The following is a 24,182-nucleotide window of genomic DNA, read 5'->3' as shown; positions in this document are numbered from 1 at the left end:
TTTTATCCACTAAATTTTGGTAGTGGGGCAGTTTCAAGAAATGTTTCTCAGCATCAGCAGCTCTCATTCTATTTTTGCTTATTTTTCACAATATTTATTTTCTGTAAACCTAATCTAATAGATTTTCATTTTGTGTTTTGCTGCCTGTTTGCTTTTCAAACTGTCCCCCTAATTAATAACCTCAGAAGGTGCCATAACTCTCACTTACAGCCAGGCAACTGTGCACAGCAGGGCCCAGTCAATCATCCCAGGCCTTCAAAACTGGCATCATTCCTTACTTAACAGGCTCTTACCTGTCGATTTCCTAAACTGAAATGGCAGTTTGAGGCAGGAACAACCATGCCGCCCAGTTTTAGCTATTAATGACAAAGAAGAAGATGGGGATATGCATGCACATTTCATTCCCCAAAGCTCACAAAGAAGAAGCTGAGACAATGCCAGCGCTCCTACCAGCACACTTGTCTCTATGTCTAAGAGAGCTTCTGTCATTCAAGTATCTTAATTTTTCTATCTGGTTTGTATTAAATGCTGTATTTTTTTTTTTAACTTGGACATCAGTAACAGTCAGAGACAAAAGCACTACTCTATCACGTCCAGAACAACCCAAGCAATAGGAGACTTTTTTGTATAAGAGCTCTGCCATTCACTCCACTCCAAAAAAATTCTAAACATAACTCTTTGCAAGGCTATTCACTTTTAAATATCTTGCAAACTTAAGATAAGAAAGTGGCCACATAGGAAGTAAGCAATGATTTATACTGATTTATTGAGGTAAGACTGAAAATAAGCAAAGATTTGTAGATTTAGGGCATTTATTTTATGCCTTGTGGTTTCCTACTGACACTAAGTTTCGTTCACATGGGTACTGGGTCTCAAGGAATAATTGTGAAGTCCTAAAATACTCTTTCAAAGATTATACTCATTGTTGGAAAAAAGAAAAAAAAAAAACTTTTAAGGAAAGTCACTGTAAGGATCAAGAATGTCTGTTTCTGGGCTGACTCCAGCTGCTTTCCTGGCTTTTTTCCAGTGAGGTTCAAATCAGGGGTTGTTCAAACTAGCAAACAGTAGTTTTGTGGTTTAGCATGCTACATACAAAAATTTGGGAGCTCTGCTCCCAAACATCTTATTAACAGGGTTCAAGAGTACCCTCTCCTCTGTCACGTGCTTCAGGCTGTGCATAAACATTGCACTGACCAATATGGCAAATTTAGATATTTCTCAGAATGATTTGTAGCATTCTCACGACAGTTGCGATCCCAGACTGGACAGAATCCAGTGGGAAAATGTTTAGACAAAGTACTGTAGCAAACAACACTCCTGAGGGATGCGCCTGTGGTATGTCTGCAATAGAAAGTAAACCTATATGAAGACTAAAAAAAAATATGTCATGCTATGACTGCACGTTACAGAGTGAATGGCCTACTCACAGGGAGGGACAACCTAAGAAAACCTTAGGCAACAGAAATTGAGCATGAAGCACATGTGCAGTCATGCTTATGATGTCTTAACATCAGCCATTTGGTTCAGCTCTGTATAACTCAAATATCATGACAGTCCACAACTAGAAAATAGAAAAAGAAAGGAGGTAAATGGGGAGACCAGAAGAGGAAGCTATCACTTAACCCTTTTCTGCAAACATTTTCCCTCCTGAGCCCTTAGATTTTGAGTCTCAAGAGTCCTTAGGAAATAATTAGCTAAAAAGACTATACTCTTCATTTAGATGCCTCTGTCCTCAAACAGGAGGGGTAAGCATGTGCAGACTGAGAGTGAGGAAGAACAAACACTGCATGAACCTGGAAGCAGGAGAATGTTCTTATCACCGCTACTATGCTGTACTAGGCAGAGCACAGCTGGCAGATCAAGGGAAGTGATTGTTCAACAGCTATATTCAACAGCTCCCATAGCAAAGAAAAAAAGATGAAGAGCCAGACCACTGTTGATCAAGATCATCACAGGGAAGCACACCAAGAGTGGAGAGCCAGTATCACTAGGTAAAATGGGATCTCACTCAGTGGCTAGATTTGGGCCCCAGATATAGTCAGCCTGCTACCTATGTAGCTCTGTCTTCACAAGTATTTCCACCTCCACTCATCACATTTTACTTAGAGACTTTGGGCCATTCACTGTGGAGTTATGCTGGAACAGCTGAAGTCCACATCAGGCCCCTTACATACAGTCAGGAGCCACACTGCATAATGGTTGGAGGCAGTGGTGGGGAGGAAGGAGGAGTGGAGTTCATGTCCATCCTGACTTAAAATTCTATAATGATACTAATAGCTCCTTCGGTGTCTTAAGTATTTCAGATAGACCTAGCTCTGATACCAGGTTAGACCACAAGTTGTTCTAATCTGTGGACAGAACACAAAGTGGTAACACATCTTTACCAAAATATTTCTGGCAACAGGAACCAATCAGACAATCAATGCAAAAGTATCTCTTCCTTGGCTACAATTCAGCCCCTTACAGCCTCTGCCTTCCTAATTCACAAAAGCTATGCCACTGTTCTCTTTGTTCTCCCCATTAAAGTAAAACATTTACATTTTTCCCCCTGCCTGTTGGTTTCCCCTTGTTCTTAGACTAGACTAGTTTGAACTGGTTCTACTTATGCAGATTTCACTTAACTCAGTGAAGCTATCAGTATAAAATTTCTCCCTCAAAATATTTCAGCTCTTAGAGAGATCTTTGCCTTCTGTTTGCTCAAAGACTGCTTTGCAAAATGAGTTATATAAACTTCTATTTTTAATCTCTTTCTCTTGAGTTTTACAAATTTTAGTTCTTCCTGTTACCAGAGTAGATTGCTCTAAATAGCCGAATGCTACTATATACACACATTCAACTACCACAGAAATAATTGATTATGTATGACAGTTCGGCACTTATGTTAGAACTTCACTAAAACCACATTTTTACACCTTGTGTTAATATGCTTATGAAAATCTTTTCTGTCTCAGCAGACAATGACTCAGCTCTTCTCATTCTCTGAAACTTTCAGTTATATGTTCACTATGTCAACCCAAACACTTTAGTCGCACACCTCAGATTTTTTAAAGTGAATGAAAAAATTTGTATGAATATTACCCAAAGCACCTCAGAACCAAGGTGTGAGAAACTAAAGTAATCAATTAATCAAGAAATAGTTTATCTGACACTGATCGCAGGTAACATTACAAAATCTAACTCATTATTCCATTGAGTTGCTGTGTTAGAGGCATTGCTAGTTACTTTCATTCACATATTTGCTGTGAATGAACAAAAGATCCTTTGTAAACCAGAGGCTAATCAATAGTGAAAGATAAATAGCCAGAAAATGTAGGAATGAGTTATTAGTTCTTAAAATGTATATGTTTCATTTTAAGTTTATTCTCAGATGTTTAAATTCACTTCATTTCTGAGCCAGAGGTCAAACTGAAATTTCTTGTATTTATTTTCTCAGTGTGATGGAATAAGCAGAATGTCATGGTGTTTCTATATGACAAATCACATTAACTTACATTACAAACAACGGCTTAGACTTTATCTGAGGTGTATTTTGAAGCAGTAACAGCATAAAGCTGAGACTACTTTTTTCTCATAAGACCTGAGAAGCCTTTGTGGATAGCATGGCCCAAGAAGGAAGTGCTGAACTTTGAGGGCAATGGGCAGATGGCTTACTGGGGTGGGGGAGAAGAAAGGAAAAGGAAAACAAGGCAAGAAATAGGACAAGATCTTTGAGCCAACAGTAGCAAAACCAAGAACCTTGTTATGCTTGTCATAAAAACAATTTCTTCCACTTTTAGAACCTAAAAAGGATTTCAACGTTACTACAAAAATACTAAGCCTCTGTTTAGCCTCTTCCTTCTGCGTAAATATTTAAGACACTAAGGAGTTATTTTCCAGGAGAAGGGAAAGAGTATAGGACCAAACATTCTCACCTTCTTGATTCACACACTGTCTAAGCTGCAAATCCTAGAACAAGCTAACGCTGCAAGGAAAATATCCTCGGCATAATATGCCAGCTCCAGCAACACAGAAAGAGCCTCTACATAGCTGACAATGTTGTTATATTCAGAAACATGGCAAGAAGTGAAAGTGGGAAGATCCTTGCACAGAGGTCCTGAGGCTGGTTAGTACAACTCAACAATATTGCCATAGGCTATTTTTATACTCCCTAGATAAGAAGTAACATGTAAAAACAGTCAAAGCTCAATACCTACTTAAGAGAATTTTACCAAATCAAGGCCTTTAGTTCTGGCAGTGCTCACCCAACACATCTCATTATTCTGCATAAGCAGAAAGGAACATAAACAGAAATCTATTTCCAGAGTATCAAAAAAAGACTTTTTTCTTAGAGACCTCCCTTTCAGAGAAAAATATGCTTTAATATACTAGTCACTTCACAAAGAAATTTGTTTCTTGCACCTCTGGAAACCAGTACCTAATCAAAAAAATAGCAAGAAGTAATCTTATAAATCCATATAAACATATTCCAGGGCTGCACAACTGAGGCCCTATTTTACATTAACTGACCACCATCAGGTGCATATGCACCCACTCTTTAAAGAGGAGAGATTCAACTACACAATATTTTTCTGAGATAAATACAATTACTTGAAGTTAAATGATATGCATAGCAGAAAGAAAAATGGTAAAAACCCACCCCCTTAGATTCAGCTGAAAAATCTTCCACTGGACTTCCATGCACCCTGTAGCTCCAATGTAATTGGAGTTACAGAAGTAACATATCAGAACGTTCAGATCATAGAAATGTAAAAACTGACATAATAGGTCAGACCATAGGTTCACTACTTCAGCACCTTGTTTCCAACAATGAATAAAACCAGATGCTTACAGAAGAAGAAAGACCATATAAATGTTTTTTTTTAATAACTATCAAAGAGATGGATACAAATTTAATTTTGAAGGGATGTACTAAAACCACTACAGGTCCAAGATCTGTGAGAGCTGAAGAATCTAATCAACAGGAAATATCTTGCTATTCAATATAGAAATACTCCTCATGCTTTTACAGGAAGAGAAAAATAACAGCAGAAAAGCTTAGAACCAAATCTCAGAATCTGTGAAAAAGGAGAAAGTCAGCAGGAAAAAAGACTCTAGCCAGCTGCTGCATTATTAAATTATCCTTATCAAGACAGTGATATTGATCATACAAGCTTCAAGATCACTGAAAGAAACTTGCAAACTATTTTTCTATTAACTTACAGAGTGAATCTCAAAGTAACAGACTTGATTAGCCTCCTGAACTCATAGATCACGTATGTCTAGTCAAATCTTTGTCTCCTGGAACAGGCTTACAGGGAGATCAACTTAAATGCAGTATTACTCATTGCACTATGACCCCAAAATGTTACTGTTTCATAATTTAACTGCATTTTGAGAATACACTAATGCTATCAGGAGTGTGTGAAGCACCGGTTTGGGAAAGACAGTTACGCTTCACAGTACAAAGAGTTCATTAGGAAGATGCAGAAGAACACAACAACGCACTCTCAGGTGCATGACACAAGGCTACTGTAATAGGAAGCAGAAACACTGCAGAAAGTAATCAACTATGAGACAAGTACCTCTTGTCCTGTTTCTTGTCATGGATAGCCTATATTATTATCACGGGCCTTAGATAATGTCTCAGCTCTGATACCTACACTACCAACCATCTTAGGCCATATCACTTTGTACATTAATGATGTTAACTTATATAATGTTAACAACATTAATGATGGTATTTGCTCAAATGGGCAACATTTTTCTATTTTAAATGAACTGTGAGCCCCAATCACGTTGCTGGCAGCACAGACTGTTTTTATGTACTGTTATCATACAAATAGTGGCAGAATAATGGCTCAGAGAAACCTGGATATGGAAGCTACAAAGATACTTGCTACTATCTATAGCCCATGGCACATAGTCCACAGAAGCACAAAGTATCATAATTATACAACTCTTATATGTGACTTTTGGCTCCACTTATGCTGCCTATTCTTTTCATTCTCCTTTAACATTTCACCATCTTTTCTTCAATTTATATACAAATTTAATGTTTATATTTCAAAAGCATACTCACTCTTGGCCTCTTAAAGTCACTGACAAAGCTTTTACTCCTACAACATAGGCCCAGAGTGCCTGAAGTGTATGTGCATGCTGTATTAATAGAATTCAGAAAATTGCTCTACAAAATTCCTAAAAGAGAATCAGCCAAAGTTAGCCCTGGCATCTGTACAAATCTAAGCTATTTTTTTGAATACTTTGACAACACCCTGATGTTATTGTCTCTTGGTTCATTTTTCTGCTCAAGTATTCCCCAAAGAAGGAAAGAATGGTATTCCCATTCTCTGAATAAGGACACATCTTGCTTGTTAGAGTGATTTCATTATTTATTTTCCATTACCCTTCTTAAACTGTTGGATCTTTGGATCATGAGGCTTCAAATCCTCCTAACTCTTGCTCTTCCTCAAGAAGTCACAGAAGTTATCACACTGTCTCAAAATAAAAGAAATTAGGAGAAAATTTTATCAGTAGACATCAGTTCTTATCTTCTCAGCTGAATACTGCAAAGAGAACTTTCAGAGATTACAGAAAGCCTGTTAGTTACCTGAAGCTAATTTAGTAACATAGCTGAATCTAATTTAATAACCCAGAAAACCTTAGCTGTTCAAGGCTGATATAAGCAATGGTACAATACAAACCCCCCAGCTCAGCTGTAGTTTGTTTCACCTATGTACACCTCAAGGCAAAATAAAGGTGTAGCATAAACAAAGTTACCTTTCTGTAATGCTACTTCTGAAGGAATTCTGCAGTCAACTGAGAACATTTTCATCTTTTTTTCTTCCATTTGATCTTCTCCGCAACATACTTTTTGGATTACTTCTGGCATTTTACTTCCATCTGGTTTCAACTTTTGATTAGATACTTGCAAGTTCAACTATAACAGCTCAATGCAGAGAACTGAGGTGCTTCTAGCCATTTTCTTCCTCTGAAGATCTTAACTCAGCAGCAGGATTCTTTTTACTGTACTCCTGTCTAAACTGCAGACTACATCCTTAGAAAACAGTTTGTAACTCCTGCAAAGAGCAAAATTTCCTAACTTCTACACACAGGAGGATTCTGCTATCATGCAAGAAACAAAAGCTACAAAGCATAGGACAGTCTTCTTTTAAAACATCTGCTACACAAAGTGTTATCATAAGGAGGCTGCAAGTTGTCAGGTTAATCAGGCAGGATACAATACATGTTTAAACATTCAACAGTTTAATCAATAATTACAGAATGAGAGAGTACCTCAGATACCAGAACTCATCTCAATTCACTACAGAATTCACTAAAAATACATTTTCACAAAATCACAAAGGTCAGAAGGGACCTCTGGAGATCATCTAGTCCAAACCCCTGCTCAAGCAGGGTCACCTAGTGCATGTTAGACAGGGTTGCATCCAGGTGGGCTTTGAGTATCTCCAGAGAAGGAGACTCCACAGCCTCTCTGGGCAACCTGTTCTAGTGCTCTGTCACTCTCACAGTGAAGAAATTCCCCCTCACGTTCAGGCGGAACTTCCTGTGCTTCAATTTCTGCCCATTGCCTCTTGTCCTTTCACATGGCACTACTGAAGAGTTTGTCTCTGTCCCCCTGACACCCCCCCTTCTGGTACTTATCCACATTGATAAGATCCCCCCTCAGTCTTCTCTTCCCCAGGCTGAAGGGGCCCAGCTCTCGCAGCCGTTCCTCAGAGGGCAGATGCTCCAGCCCTCTGATCATCTTCGTAGCCCTCTGCTGGACTCTCTCCAGCAGCTCCATGCCTCTCTTGCACTGGGAGCCCAGGACTGGACACAGGACTCGAGATGAGGCCTCACCAGGGCTGAGGAGAGGGGCAGGATCACCTTCCTCGACCTGCTGGCAACACTCTTCCTAATGCACCCCAGGAGACCATTGGCCTTCCTGGCCACAAGGGCAGATTGCTGGCTCATAGTCAACTTCTCATCCACCAGCACTCCCAGGTCCTTCTCTGCACAGCTGTTCTCCAGAACATCAGCACCTAGCTTGTACTGGTGCCTAGAGTTATTTCTCCCTAGGTGCAGGACTCTGCACCTGCCCTTGTTGAACCTCAGGAGGTTCCTGTCCGCCCAGCTCTCCAGCCTCTCCAGGTCTCTCTGAATGGCAGCACAGCCCTCAGCTGTATCAGCCACTCCTCCCACCTTGGTATCATCAGCAAACTTGCTGAGGAGCTACTCTGTCCCATAGTCATTGATGAAGAAGTTGAAGAGGATGAGACCCAGTACTGAGCCCTGGGAAACTCCACTAGACACAGGCCTCCAGCTAGACTCTGCGCCACTGATGACAACCCTCTGAGCTCTGCCATTCAGCCAGTTTTCTATCCACCTCACTGTCCACTCGTCTAACCCACACTTCCTGAGCTTATCTAGGAGGATTTTATGGGAGACAGTGTCAAAAGCCTTGCTGAAGTCAAGTACACAATGTCCACTGCTCTCCCCTCATCTACCCAGCCAGTCATTCTATCACAGAAGGCTATCAGATTGCTTAAGCATGATTTCCCCTCGGTGAATTTTTTTTAAAAACACTAAAATTATTGCTCAGAAAAAAATAATTTGAAGTGTTCAGTAATAAGCACATTTCTGATGTGATCATAGAATCACAGAATCAGTAAGGTTGGAAGGGACCTCTGGAGATCATCTAGTCCAACCGCCCTGCTCAGCAGGGTCACCTAGAGCCTGTTAGACAGGGTTGCATCCAGGCGGGCCTTCAATATCTCCAGAGAAGGAGACTCCACAACCTCTCTGGGCAACCTGTTCTAGTGCTCCATCACTCTCACAGTGAAGAAATTCCCCCTCACGTTCAGGCGGAACTTCCTGTGCTTCAATTTCTGCCCATTGCCTCTTGTCCTGTCACACGGGGTAACTGAAAAGAGTTTGGCCCTGTCCCCTTGACACCCTCCCTTCAGGCACTTGTACACATTGATAAGATCCCCCCTCAGTCTTCTCTTCTCCAGGCTGAAGGGGCCCAGCTCTCGCAGCCGTTCCTCAGAGGGCAGATGCTCCAGCCCTCTGATCATCTTATCCTCTCTTGTACGAGATCAAGGGTGTTGGCAGTCATCAGTTGTGTAGTCAGCTGACAGAAGTCTGGTGGATGCTCCCATTTTCACAACTAAGAACCACTGTAACAGTATTAGAACAGCAGACTGGGTCAGTCCAGTGATTGATCTGTACCTACTGAACTGTTGGCAACACGACATGCCTATGAAGGATAAAACTGGCAGGTGCAACCAACCAGCATAAATGGGGATGTAAAGACAGTATTTTGAGAATAACGACTCTCCCATAAAATGTTATAAATTCCAAGGAAATAGCTGTAAGTGCTTAATTCTCAAAGACATGTGACAGCTGTGGAAGACAGATAGATATAAGCCAACATCAGATGCAAGATAGAAATCTTGTGGATTTCAAACATTTTTCAAACAGCACCCCAGTCAATTTTCAAAGGTATTTCAAATCACTACCTCCCAAAAGCATCCATGGAAAGTTAGCTAAGTAGTCTAGAAACACAGAAGAGACCTGTAAAAAAAAGGCACTCAATTGATAATCGCAAAAAGCAGGGAAATGGATTTAGACTTCCTACATTTCTGAGTAACTGCAACAAGACCACAGAAAACGGCGGTATTCTGACTGCAGTACTACGAAGAAGCAAGTCTCCTTATTCATCTCAGTTTTGTCACTCATGTATTCTGCGTGTATAGTCTGTCTAACAGATACTACCCCATCTGGACTGCACCAAAATAGTGTTTCTTGCAGTATTTATTTGCAGAATTCACAGCGTAAAGATTTGAGACATATGTAGGGCACATGGAGGAAATATGCTCAAGTTATCTCATGTTTACAGTTTGGAAAAAGGGATGAAAGCTGAAAGTTGGTCTGGATTGTCTCCTAGCAGTCCCCATTCTTTCTTGGGGAGCGGAACTCAGAAAAGGCTGTATGAATACAGATTATCTGTTCATCTTACAATTTGTAATCTTCTTCATACAAAGCAGTATGTTTGCCTCCTTCACTGCAGCATTTTCTGCTCAGCTTGCAGTTTGCAGCAACTCCCAGATTCTTTATCTTTCCATCCTGCATGTGTGAAGCTGCTTATTTCTGCTCAAATATAATTTTATAATGACATATAGTATTATACATCTAATCTTTCAGGGGATTTCTCTGATCTGCCAGGGTAATTTAGAATTCTAGTTCTGTCCTCTACCATACTGGCAGCTTTTTCCAGCTCAATGTCATCCATAAATTGACTATATAGTCTCCATTACGTTATCTAGTTGCTAATGAAAATATTGGCTAACACAAGATTCAAAGCCATCCTCCTAAATAACTGCACACGATACATCCTTGTATGTCGTCAGAAGCACAACTAACTGATGTGGAATATCATACTGAAAGAAATTTAAGGAAAAAGAATGCATTTTTTGTAACTTGTCATGGATTTTTGCTCACATTTGTCTCATTTTCTTTAGCTATGTATCTTAAGGAAACCACGCTATATGTAAAATCCCAATTTTTTCACTACTGGGTTAAAAATTTGAAGGCAGACCTGCTGCTAACCCTGCCTAAGCACAATTATTTACCTATTGTCCAAATTGGTCATATGCTGTCACATGACGTTGCTATTAAACTTTCTGGCTGTTTTTCCATGCTTAATGGTAAAATACTGTATTGTAATTTAATTAGAAAGTTGACAGTTCCAGACATCCTAAGACTCCTGTTCCAAATTGTCAAGTCTTCTCCTCCATGTTTATCCTCCAAAACTGAATGGAATCATCTTGTCTTTTTTCCTAAGAGCTCAGAAAACCACTGTTTATGTCTCTTTCAGTCAAGTTTTTGCTCTAGTTCTTTCCTTTCTGTTCCAATTATCTCCCAGCCCCTGTCCACCCAGCCATTTTGTACAGGCTAATACTTGTTATTCATTGTGTTGTTATTCTTTCCACTTTGCCTTTTCTTCCTATATTTTAAGTCTTCTCTGATTCCAGTTTCAGCTGTCTGACCTGAGAAAGCTCCATATGCCTGCAACCACACATGAAGCCCAAATGTAACTGCGGCATTAGGCAGCTTAAGTACAATTTTTGTCTTGGAAACTACTGATTTACCTAAAACTAAAGAAGACAAAACCATTAACACAACTCAGCGCCCTATAATTTCACTAAATTTTCATTTCTGTTATCTACTTCATCCAAAAATACTAAGGAAGAAGAAAGTTCACCAAAACTCCGAGTCATGCTATTTGCTACAGCTTTAAAAATTCCACTCAGAAAGAACAGTAAAGGGAAGTGAATTCCTTTTACTGGAGACAGAGAAAGCTCCTCTTAGAGAGGTTAACTCTAGTCAATCCTAAAACATGAGCTCCCCCCACCCAAAGGAGATGAAATGAGAAGTGTAGTAACACAATAAAATAATCAGTATTAACAGTATTTCATATCAATAAGACTAAGGGAAGCTACCTGACACCTGGGGCTGCACATTCTGTAATCAAGTTCCCCCAGACTAGGGACTACACAGCTCTGACAGTTGGTTCCTAGTTGACCCACAGAATCACAGTCAGTTCCAAAATTTAGAAATTCAGCAGACCAGCATGATACAAGCACACAGGGATTTGAGAGTTGACTGTAGCCTTCTGGTAAAAGAATTTTTTATAACAGACGTTTCTGACAATTACAAAGCAAAGCAGTTAAGGAAAAATATATTGTGAAATGTCTTAAGAAATTAAAATTGTTCTGTCTGACAGAATCTGGGGGATCACACTGATTGTTTCAGGCTAATAAAAACAAATTGTTGTTTTTAAAGAGAGACAGGAAAGCAACGAGAGTAAATTTTTCCTCTTTGTTTTTGCAATTCTCTGTTTATAGGATTACTAAGCCTTAGGATCACCCCCATATACAAGTCCCATTCACTTTCAGACTTTTTTTTAAAGCACTGCTCTTAATAAAATACAGGGATTCTTATCCCAGAGACTAATTAAACTCTAGCAGCACATGTCTACCCATGACCTTGGGGTGGGGGGGGGGGAACTCTTAGCACCCAAAAGATTAAGCATGTAGACAGACAGGTTCTCCTGTATACAGCTCCACAACTATCCATGGGGTTACTACAATTTGACACTTTTTATTACCCATCTGCTCTAAACTGATTACGTCTAGCATGCAAAGAAGCTACAAGATACTGGATAGGAGATTTGCAAATCTAATAAAAACATGGAGGATTCAGGTGCTCAGGGTTTCTACTGGCGTGTTCTTATCACACTGGGATGTGACATATACATGGAAAGCAACAGATTACATCAACATGCCTGTAGCAAAAAATAGGTTTGTGTCCCTGTTCTATGCAGGTTTTTGCACTACTCTCATCACCAGTGTTCAAGTATAACACAATAGTGCTCTAAAGCACAAAATCAGCACCTGATACAAGACATTTTCTCTCTGTCTGCATCCCAGGGAAACCTGATGGAATTACTCTTCTTTCACTTTCTACCTAGTTTGTTACTGGAATCAGATTGAAAGAGCACACCTTGCATTTGAATGGAATGTAGTGAGATCTAAGGTGGTTCACAGGACCTTGTGAGGGCTTGTTCAACCAGTTATTAGCAAGTTATTCCCTCCTCTGCACACAGCTTTCCTAGCTATAAAAAACTGTCATGCGTGCATGTCAGACTGTCAAAGCTACAATGAACAGGAGAAATTCCTGCTGTGACTTGAAATTCATGAGGGAACAAGTGCAGAAAGTCAAATGTGATAGTTACAGAAACAGCATTTTTTAAAGAAACTTTTCCCAACTCCAAATTATTTAAATTAACAAGGGCAAAATGGTAGCCAGCTAATTGGTGGAGCCAACCAAGACAATTTATCTACCTCTTAGTATGATTCTTGCACCCCTTCCCTGATGAAAAATTCATGTTGATGAGCTGGTATGATGCTGGGCTTCTCTGAAATCACATGCAGCTCGGAACTGAAAATATCAAAAAAGAATCAACTTGGTCCCTAGGTTTGTCTCCCTGAGAAAGACATTATTTAGTCCATCAAACTAAGCTGAGCATCTGTGAGCAGATACAGATGAGCTGAAGTAACTAAAAGTTAAAAAGCATCCACACAACTGGAAGTTACAATTGGGACCAGAAACTGGGGGTCCAAATGAGAAAGAGGAAAGAGGACCTAAGAGCAAGAGTACTTAAAGAGTTAAGGAGTAGATTAGACAGGTCAGATGAGAGACGAAAGCCAGCTATAACTGGGACCCAAATAGTCAGTAAAGTATCTAGGTCCAGCAGTAAGGTATGGCAGCAGAGATGTCATACAAAGCTGCCAACAAGCAGCGAATTTTCTGCTGGAGACCTGCCACACCAGCTCAGGGCCCACCAGATGGGACAGCTCTTTTGTGAAGGCTAGGAAGCCTCAGCTCGTGCTGCTGCCCTGCGCTACAGGCCAGCCCTACGACAGTCAGTCTCATCACCATCTATCTTTACTGGCCCCTGGGCCCAGCTGCCGCTTCGCCCACCACACAGCCACCCAAGCTTGGGGAGGCTGCTTGCCACTGGTGGCTGCTTGGGGAGCCAGGCAACGGGGCACCCTGCACCACAGCAGGCAGGAACCCACGTGGAAATAGCTAAGGGCTGCAGTCTCCATTTACCCATGGCAAACAAGCAAACCATCCAAACCATCCACAGGTTCGGCACTATTCACAAAGACACTGTGCAACTGCTGCAGTGCAGCAGCTCCAGGACAGCTGCTTTGTCACACCGGCAGCTGCAGAGAAACCCACCTCTAATGGGAGCCCCTGTAAAACCCCTAAGCAGCAGTGTGGTGTGGTGCTTCTTATGGCAGGGAATGGGAGTCTGTCTGAAGAGGAATATTAAGTACCTTTATGCTCTGAAGAGCAAATGAAGTTGCCCCTCAGGGGAGAAGCGTAAGGGAAAAAGGGGTCCAAGTCTCTTACAGCCAGTGCTACAGGGGTGCCAAAGAGGTGATGGTGGAAGCAGAACAAGCTGGGTATTAAAATGTGAAAGAGGAAGATGGGATGATGGGGGCACAGAGGGATGAAGAATAGAGACACTTTGAGAGGCAACAGACAAACTGAAAGATGGTTAGATTGGCCAGTTGTACTACAACTGGGTGAGTGGGAAAAGGAAGAAGTTGGTATTTTACAGAAGGTAAATGCAATTAAGGAGTGGTGACTGATGGAAAAATCCCAGGTCCTTTGTATGAAACTTGACTCATCAAAAGTCCTGTAAATTGCTCAGAAGTTCAATTATTCATTACAGCTTTTAGCTTCAGTTTATTTGTAGTTTTCATCAGCTGAAAACTGTGAGCAAAGATGTTGTGAACTTCAACTCAATGTTTGCTGCGAGGGCAAAAGGAGCATTGTTTGGAACTCAGCCAGTCAAATACTGCCCTCTCTGGTGACAGCTGCCAATTCTCAAGCAACGTTTGTTTGGCAAATACATTACTATCATCTGCTAGAAATTTTCAGTTATGCTTTGCAGCAACATCTGGAGTCAGCGAGATCAACCCGCTAACAATACATCCTACAAACAGGCAGGGAGGAAATGCCAGGGGCCGCTCTGCACCAGCCTGCGCCAGGATTCCAACCCCAAGGGCAAAGGGCCAGGATGCCAACACTCAGTAGAAATAGAAAGGTCTTGATCTCAAATGTAAATTCATTCCCTATAGCTGCTGTGTAAATAAAACTGCAGAAAGTGAAAAGGTTAACCTGGGAGGGGGAAGGGGATGTAAAATAAAGGGAAAGTAAAAATAAGAAATCATGGACTCCTCTCACTTTACAATACCTATACATGCTCCTAGCAAGTTAGCAGCCACTGTCCGCAATCCCATACAATGGTAATGATACATGTGGAATCACACTGTATTGGTTTTTATTAAAACCAAACTCAGAATTTTATGATAGCACGCTTTTTGTTTTGCTGAAGAAAGGAAATTTCAGATAAAGCCTAGAACACTTGATGAGTATAAATAGGAAATATTCCAAAAAAACATTTTTAACAAGTCAGCCATGTTTCTGAGTTAAGACCTCACTCATTAACTCAGAACACTTACGACTGGAACTGTGGTCTCTCAATTAAACAGGGAGTAATTTATCTCAAGATCTTGTCTTTGTTGCATGTTTCTGAACAACAATTAATACTTGTGGCAGGATATAGACAAAAGCTCAAATTCTAACTCCCCCAAACTTCTGTGTTTTGCAAGTGAGGAGCCAGATCAATATATTTCCTTTCATCCAAACCTCTAAAATTCTGAAACGTTACCAAGTACTGGGGTCTCCTGGAGAGCCAGAAATACCCTCAGGCTGCTTCTTCTACCTTTTTCTAGTTTATTATTACAAATCTTATAGAGAAAGGGTGTTAGATTTCATTTTCATGATAACCAATAGTTTTGAGGGCATCACACTACACTTGGCAGGACAGATCTGGAACAACAACCCAGTGGGATCAGACACCACAGAGCAACTCAACTCTTTGGGCAATTAACCCTAGCTGAAGCCAAAGGGGTTTTTTTAAACTCTTAAAAAATATCTCATGTTTCTGTGGTTGAGCTGTGTACAAGGACAAAAAAATATTACAATCTATCTAGAAATCTTTAGTTTCTTTCTCATCACTCATACTAGCAATCAGCAAAATTTACACCTGGAGGGTATCACATGTGGGGAAAATCACTAATTGTTCTATCAACCTCATAGCTATAAATCCTATTAATTCCCACATGTGATTCTGTCCACTTCTGCTCCTGAGTAAGCATTCTGTTCTGATTCTTAACTGCTCTGGAAGATACAGCTGAAGTGCCCTCTAGCGCAGTTTCAGAATACGTAGTCCATGCTTTTGCCACTTTTGTGAGACTAAACTGAGAGATGTTGCTATAAATTCCAATTTGGCTTAGAAGGTTTCTCACAGAGCCATGGGATTTTACAACACAAGCCACTATGAACAGCTACTCTGACTGAAAAATTGACAGTGATTTTTTTGCAAAATTGTTACAGTTACTTTCACAGACATATTACTGTTTTATTCCCAAAAAGGTAAAATAGCAGTATTTACTAAACCCTTTTCCAATGTTTCTTAACAATTCCATCTGCTTATAAAATGATGCTGTTGTTGGGTTTGCTTTCTCAATATAGATGGCTTTAGAGCATCAATATCTGAAAAAAAGTTATGGTCCTTCGACTTACTTTTCAGATTTCTTCTATTTCCAAGCTTTTAATATATATTTATCAAAGTGAACTTTATTTTTTAATCTATTGCATTTTTAGTAGCGGTCTTCTCTTCCCTTCCAACTCATCTTGTTTTTAAAGCCTATACAACTTTCACTTTTAAAGTAGGATTGTGGCTTTTTGGCCACATATAAAATTTTCTGAAATGGTCAAATTATTTTTATTTTCCTATTTGAATTACTTTCTTTGCTGACTCAGCTCTGTGAAATTTGGCCCTTGTAAAGCTATTCAAAGCATGGATAACAAACATGCTTCGGTCATCTCACAGGATACGTTTCTGATAGAAGCTGTTCTGGACAGGGTGCACAGTCTTTGAAATAAGCCTCCTGTTCATACACTTACTTAGCTTCAGTAGTCTGTACATCGTTAAAGCTAGCAGACTCAGGCAGCAAATGGGTCTGCTTTTGTAAACTGAAGGTAGAAATGGGGAGAGTAAAGGCCATGGACTAATACTGTTGTTTCAGATACATCTTGCAGAATAGTCAAATCTCAAATTTGACTTGAAAGAAACACCAAATATGCAAATATATGTTCTGCTCATACCAATGGCCCACCTGTCTTTATTGGTAGCTGACAGTAGAGCTTAAGGAAAGAGCCTAAAAATAGGGAGAATACTTTCCTAGTATTAGCCTTCTAGAATTCAGAAATGTTTGTTGTAGGAAAAGAAATAGCAAAGGAAAACTTGAAGTGAGAATAGCAGAAATAAGGGACAGCCTGAGCTATCCAGCTGTGGAATGATTTCAAAGGAAAAGTCCTGTCATTTGACTCAACTGAATACAAACAACTTTAAACTGTAACTGTGTCTCTCAAATTCTTTTTTATAGCTCAAAAATGAAACTCAAAAACCTCTTTTCCCATTTGTACTAACCATTTAATCATATTCCATTCCTAATAGCTTTTCTTATTACTTCTAAGACCTGGGAAAGTCTAGAAGTCTATTTTAAACCATGGCAACTTTCCAGTCTGAAGCAGCAGCTGTAGCTAGGATCAGCAGCTCTCCCTGACAGCTTTCACCTGTTGTACACATTCACATTATGACAGCACTATTGCATCAGTGTATTTCCTATAGATTCTCAGTTTCATGTCTATTTTCCTTATCCCTATATACTTTCCCTAAAGTACTGCATACATGTCATTTCTATGTAGTTCGCGCGTCCATGTGCTAATACGTCCTTCACAATCATAAACGTCTCTTCCCCTCAGATCATCTATCTCTATATAGATGGATTTTTGTTCACCCTGTAGTTTCTCTCAGCTCAGAAATATGTGAATCCTTGCAGCACAGGAATTTTAACCATCGTTAAAAGTCAACTAATGACTAATTCTGAAGATAACATTTTGGACATGATTTCTCTTCGTAAAATGTGTGTTCTGATGATGGGGAAATCTATTGAGACGCAGCCTGGTTACCCCATAGCAGAAAACTCCGTTATTGTTAAATAATTTTTAAACTTACGTAAAGACAGGCTGCATTTTTCTTCCTTGCCTATGTGGGTTCTTCTTAGACATTCACTTCATCAGAACCTTTTTATAAATCTGAGTAAACTAGGTATGAAACTAAAGTTCCCTTTTTTATTTTCTAGTTTCGTATATGTGAAAAGGAGTTCCCAGCATGCCTCGTTCTTGCCTTTTTTTTTTTTTGGTAACTATTCAATTCTCTTTTTTTCCCCTTCCCTTGCTTTCAGTGGTAAGCCCTGGATGAATTCGTTTATATGACTGTTGTGCTTAGTGGCTTTCTCTGGTATTGTCTCTTCACTCTTCTGATATGCCTGGAATTGGTGTGAATTGTGAAAATTTGAAGCCAAAGCATAGCAACAATGCTCAGAGAGGCAGGCAAAGGAAAAAGCCAATCAGATTCTGTAACGTTTGGAATAAGGACCCATATAAAATAGCTCTAACGCAGAAAAGTAAATCCCAGTGCTGCAGTGATTTTCTTTTTCTACTCTGCAACCATTTTAATTAAACCATCCCTGATGAGTTCTTCTTAGACAGTTCAGTGAGAACTAGGGAAGGGGGGAGGGCTATAAAACCCAGTATTGTATACTTAAGCATACAAAAATTAATGACAATAACCATGGGCAAACTGGACTTAGCATAAAAAAAGGAATTTTGGTGTTAGTGTCAAGTTCTTGATAAAATTATCAGTCACTAATAGCACCTGACTTCAGTCCTAAAATTAAAAATAGTTGACTTTTCTACAGATACCTAGAGAGTTGAACACCTTTAGGAGTTGCCAGAAATATCAGAATGTGTATGTTACTGAATTAGTGTATTGGCTGTGGAAGGACATTTTGTACATCTGTAACATGCTAGGAGTTTTTACAGATGCAACCACTGTGTATAGATAGAAGAAGAATAGCTTTGGTTGTATCCCTTTTAACAATTCCTCCTCTTCTCAGTTCATCTGCTTCCTTGCAAATTTCCATGAAAGATGCAAGCAAAACTCAGCACCCTATCATTTTAACCAAGGATATTACACAATAGAATGAAGCGCATATTTACACAATAGAATGAAGTGCATACTGGACCTGCCCTTTCTATTTTGTCCAGGCAAAGGGACAAAACTCAGAATAACTAACTCAGAATAAAATTCAGAGTACTTACTTAGACAAATCAGTCAGTAACTGAGATTCTGTTCCTCAGCAACAGTTCATCCTGCAGGGATACCTACATTTAATTCGTGCTTAGACTCTGCACCACGAAGTTCCCACAACATTCACAATGCATTTAAAGAAGCTGCCCAGTCAGAGGAGTGGCATCTAAACTCTGCCTGTGTCCCCAGAGGATCTAAGAAGTATGCACGCTCTGAAGGCACCTTGTATGTGTGGAAACCACTGAATTCAATGTATACTCAGCAGAGAAATATACTCTATGTATGGAAAGAAGAAGTATCCTCCCGTCACCTCTGCTTTGCATGATTAATTTGAATCAAGCTATTGGAGGTGAAGCCATTATCATGATGCAGCTTGTCCTTGCATTAAATAGCAGAGAAATTTTCCAAAATATTAGTAAGAACATTTACCGTAAACTTGGTGGACTGAAGATTCCTTGTAACATAAACCAAAAATTCTCTTATATATCTTTGACCTCTCTTTGTCCAAACATTCTTCTGATACAACACAGGCACAGTTTTGCTGCACTAGGAGAAAAAAAACCATGCATTTATGTAATTAGTAGGCAGATTAGTAGTCCCCCAGATATAACATTAACCAAGTGTTATTAATGATGTAACATTTAAAATCCAGCATACTGTTTGTTTTAAAGGCTATCTTTCTTGAATGAAAGCCATCCAGCAATTAGTGAAACATTAAAAAAAAGCCAGAATGCGTTTACTGAACATGTTGACTTTCAGTTCCCTTGTTTGCTCCTATTTAACCAAGAAAAAGGACAATTTTACTTTCTTTCAAACAGTAAACAATACATGTTTATATATCCATCTGTCTTGGGTTTTAGTAAGCATTTCTCAGTGATACTAAGTACTAGCTACAGTTCACACATTATCTTGCACTGTTGTAATTTTCTAGTGAACTGGAAAAATGACTCTAACTCCATCAGTTCATAGCTTTAAGTAGTTCCACATAAGCAGACACTTCTCTCTCTAAGCACTTTTGATGCTTACTGAGCTACCCCATCCACCAGAATAACAAGACGCAAGCCGTGCAAATGCTGCCCAATCCCTCTGGCTTATGCTCCTTCTTCCATTGCTGGCAGGATCATGCCAGCTGAAGGCAGGTCTGAACTGCAGCCAGAGCCTGTTGGTGGGAACAAGCCAGGCAACACATCCCTTGGTGTTTCCCCAGGAGCTGACCCGACTTACAAAACTGGCTGGTGAAACTGTTATTTCTTACCACGTTACACATCATCACGGTCCTTTATGTCAACAGAGTGAAATGCAGAAAATATGTGGCACATTTCACCACTCAGTTCTCCTATTTCACATTCCAGTCTCGATACATTCTTGAAGGACCACAGAAATGTGTAGTTTAAAACCTGTCTAGTAAACTTCCTTGATCCTGAGGCATACACTTTGAATTTAAGTAACTTTCTCTTTTTCAACTGCCCTTTGGAACAGTTTCTTTTTCCTATTTGGCTCGGACAATTTTCAAAACAAGACAGCATCAACAGCATGTTCCACCCTACAGTGCAGCTCAGGAGCTGGGGCCTTTGGGACCTTTGTGCTGACAGGATGAAATTATATGGGTCCCCAAGCATTACCACAATGGTATTACTAGGAATAGCTGGGAATGCCTGCAGTACTGCACAGTGCCCAACACTTCTGCTATTGAGTAACAGCATAGGAACTGTTACCTTCAGCAGAGTGTGCAGCAGAACTGCACACCCTCCTCCAGATCCTGACATACAGCACAAAGCAGACACCCATTAGCAGAGCTTTTCGCAGGCTTTCTCTAATAAACAATCCAGGCCACTGAAACAAGCTGCTGTCACTCTGGTCCTTTTTTATGTATTAGGTTTTATCTCCTAAAGAGAGGAACAGATTTACATGAGAGTAAACCACAAAGCACAGTTAGGACACGTACTCACAGACTTAACAGTTCTGGGATTACTCCAGTAGCCCAGTTTCTCAGAAAAACTTCCAGTTTTGTGCTAGGCCTCATGCTAGTTGCAAAATGTGCCTCACATATCTGTGAAAGTGGCATGACTTTTAAGCTGTGCAAGGGTTTGGAGTGTTGTGTTTAAAGCATGGTTCGAAAATAAGAAAAGTCTATATTCAGTGACACTAAATCAGGTTGTACATGAGAAAATTCCATTTTCTTCTGTGGTTTAAACATTCAAATTCACTGTTGGGTCACACTGAAATCCACAGTGGAGGTTCTTAGTCCTAGGCCAACTAAGTTTACACTACTATAGCTGTTTTGGACTCCCTATGACTCATCATAGAACTAGTTCCACATCTCATTTTTCATGCTGACACAATCAGCTACATAAGCTGAGGATGATCCTAGCCATCATATGCACCAGAAAAATTCTTTCTAATTAAAACTTGAGCAAGAGTTTTGATAGCCTGTTTTTTCTTAGATTTTTTTCAGATTGACGTATCATATTACTACCCTCTAACACAGGTTTCCCGTGAAACAAATAATCTCCTTACTCTCCTAATCCTTCCAAGGACATGAAGCCAGATTAAAGCATTTCACGGAATGGTTGAGGTTGGAAGGAACCTCTGGAGATCATCCAGTCCAACCCAATGGCCAATATGATGAGCCTTCATTATATTTTGTTATAAATAGTTCACAGATGTATTAGAACACTGCTACTGCTTAATGGTAACAGAAATAATTAGACTTGTTTTACATAGCAGTCACTAACTGTCGAGGGACAACATTAACTGAGGACAAAGCTTTCTTTCTGGACCATGTTTTATTTTACCCCAAGTCCAGAAAGCACTGGGAATAAGTGTTGTTATGGTGAAAGCTTATGAAAGGGACACTTCAAAAACTTGCATGCCAGTTCTAGCTTCTATTATATATCTTTTTGTCTCCTTTGATTTTCTGGAGTGAAGCACATTCTTTATGTTAAAGATGACAGCAGACAGTTCAGCTGTGAAACAGAACCTTTTTTCTGTTCTTCCTTTGGCTAGGCAAAATTTAGTAGAAACGTTTCCACAGGATAGCATACAATCATACATAAGAATCTTTGCATGCCATGACTGTTTACATAAACCTGCAAACTATGTCATGATCAGGCTTTCGATAGACATGTCATGATCACTGAACTCACACATGGGTTGGTCATTTGTGTGAAGAGTAAGGAGCACTCATCTGCACCTTACAGATTAACTTAATTTACTAAGAAGCGCTGCTGAGTCAAAATGAAAGTGTGCAACTCCCATACATGGAAATCCACCACAGTAAAGACAAATCCAGCCCTAACTGCAGAAGGAACCTGCAAAGAGAGCACATTAGGTAACTGGCAATTGGATAAATGCCTATCATTTGTTTAGAGAAGAGCTGGGAGGGGACTCAAAAAGACAAACTGAGGCTGAGAGCTGCTCTACTTGGAGAAAATAGAAAAGTATGAGATATTCCTCTTTTGTCATTTCCTATATGGCCATTAAGGGGAGATGTGAGAAATAATATTTGCACTATGATTGTGACAGACATGAGGTAGTTTACAGAGTTCTGTGATTCTACAAACCTCAATGCTTTTTCTGAAAAGTAGCTTCCAAATACAGGCCAGGATTTGAGCACAACTAATTTTGGACACTCCTAGACAGAGAAAGTCACGCTGATTCAGTTGTCAGAGTATCCAGACATTGTCCTCAAGAGCCTGGAATAAGCTTTGGAGATTGATGTGTCATGAAATTCCTGATGCAAATAAATAAATAAATAAATAAAAACTTGAGGAAGGAAACAGAGGAGCAGACTGTTTGCTCAGACAGTTCGAGAAGCACAATCCCTTCTGACCTCCTTTTCAGTCCAGTGAGCAATTCCTGGGCTGCGTTCTGAGACAAACTTAGTATTGCCAGATCTAGCATTCACGCAATTACTCAGTGGAAATGGAAACAGCAATACAGATGCCAGCTGGGTGACGCAAGTTCAAATGTCCCTGACACAACAGGAGTCCATTATGGTTCCTGGGCTGCTTCCTTGGAATTTAAAGTCAACTGTAGTTCCATGTAAATCACACACTTAATCGGGAAATAAGTTTTTTTTTTTTCCTTTAAAAAAATCTTCCTCATTCTCTGGCCTGCACTTCTCTGAAGGGCTATTTTGGACCTTGAACAGAGAATGAGAGCTTTGCATGCATAATAGGAGCAAAAAAACCAGGAAATCTGAACAATTTTATGCAGAGCTAAGTATGCACATGAAAGTTCTGTTGTTCATAAAACGTGGAATTGGAATAATTGCAGGTATATGCTTGTAAAACATTTTAGGGAAGGGTTCAACAGCAGAAAGAAATAACATTACTGTGCACTCCTAATCTCTGAAAGGTCAATAAATTAGCAGAGAGCAATTTGGAAGACAACGATAACTGACAAGGACAACAAGAAAAACTGAGTAAGAGTTGGTCATACAGTCTTTGCTGCAGGAACTGCATAATTGTAAATCTAACTGCAAATAAATTTTGAGATAGAAAGATACTATATATATGTGTGCATGTGTGTGTATACCTATAGACACATGCATACACACATATATATACACACACATGTACGCACACATACACACACATTTCATTCACATTAGAGTATGCAAGAACTTCTCCTTGTGAGGGAGAAGACATTTTATGATAGAAAGTCCTTTAGTATATACAGCAAAGGCTGAGTGAGATACAGTGGATGGATTTCAAGTCTGGACATGTTCCAGGCGGAAATAAAATGTGGATCTTTGCAAAAAAATGACTAAGTAGCATAGTTCATGAAATAACTTGTGGATTTACTGACTGTTTACTTCACAAATTGATAACCCTATTCACAAAAATATTAGGGAGCCTCTTTTTTCCTTAAAACACATTGTTTTGTTCTGTAATCTTCTATGAGGTAAATATATTAATCACTTTGCAGTTTTTCTCAGAAATTTCTTCATGAGTAAAAATCTTGAAAATCACAAACGATTATAATAAATGTCAGGGTTGCATAGCCACCAATTACCAGAACAAAGCAGAGAGCGTGAAATGGAATGAGAGAAATCGGTACTTTTAGAACAACAACTGTATTGGATTTGGGGTAGGAATCTGAGTATCTGGAGTGAGATTACTGGACATGTCATTTTTACAGTATTAATACTTACCTCAAGAATGCCAATACAGTAAAGTGTTTCAGATCAGAAACCCTTTTTCTCTCTTTTGCTGTGCCTTTTAATTTCTCCATACCTCTGCTTTTGTTCCTCGCTTTGTAAAATGCTGAGGATCCTGTGATACAACACTTCTGCTGCTGCCTGACTTCGGAAGGATCTGCTTTTTTGAGCACA

The 24,182-nt window shown here is 39.7% G+C and overlaps 1 long non-coding RNA gene across 17 annotated transcripts in view; it reads right to left on the bottom strand.

The window, feature by feature from the left end:
• Positions 1-24,182, bottom strand: part of LOC134150962 (uncharacterized) — a 137,264-nt gene that overhangs the window by 85,545 nt on the left and 27,537 nt on the right. For 10 of the 17 annotated variants that reach the window (XR_009960765.1, XR_009960766.1, XR_009960760.1 and 7 more), the window contains one exon: positions 19,274-19,390. The exons of 3 other annotated variants lie outside the window; for them this stretch is intronic. This is a non-coding gene — a long non-coding RNA (uncharacterized LOC134150962). Of the gene's footprint in view, positions 1-6,382; positions 6,471-19,273; positions 19,391-20,559; positions 20,731-24,182 lie in introns of all 17 variants that reach the window. 4 more of the 17 variants (XR_009960762.1, XR_009960767.1, XR_009960770.1 and 1 more) reach the window with 4 other exon arrangements.

The sequence above is a fragment of the Rhea pennata genome, chromosome 25 (genome assembly GCF_028389875.1).
Source record: "Rhea pennata isolate bPtePen1 chromosome 25, bPtePen1.pri, whole genome shotgun sequence".
Classification (NCBI taxonomy): Eukaryota; Metazoa; Chordata; class Aves; order Rheiformes; family Rheidae; genus Rhea; species Rhea pennata.
The sequence above is the reverse complement of the archived record's forward strand: the minus strand, read 5'-3'. Positions and strand labels throughout refer to the sequence as shown.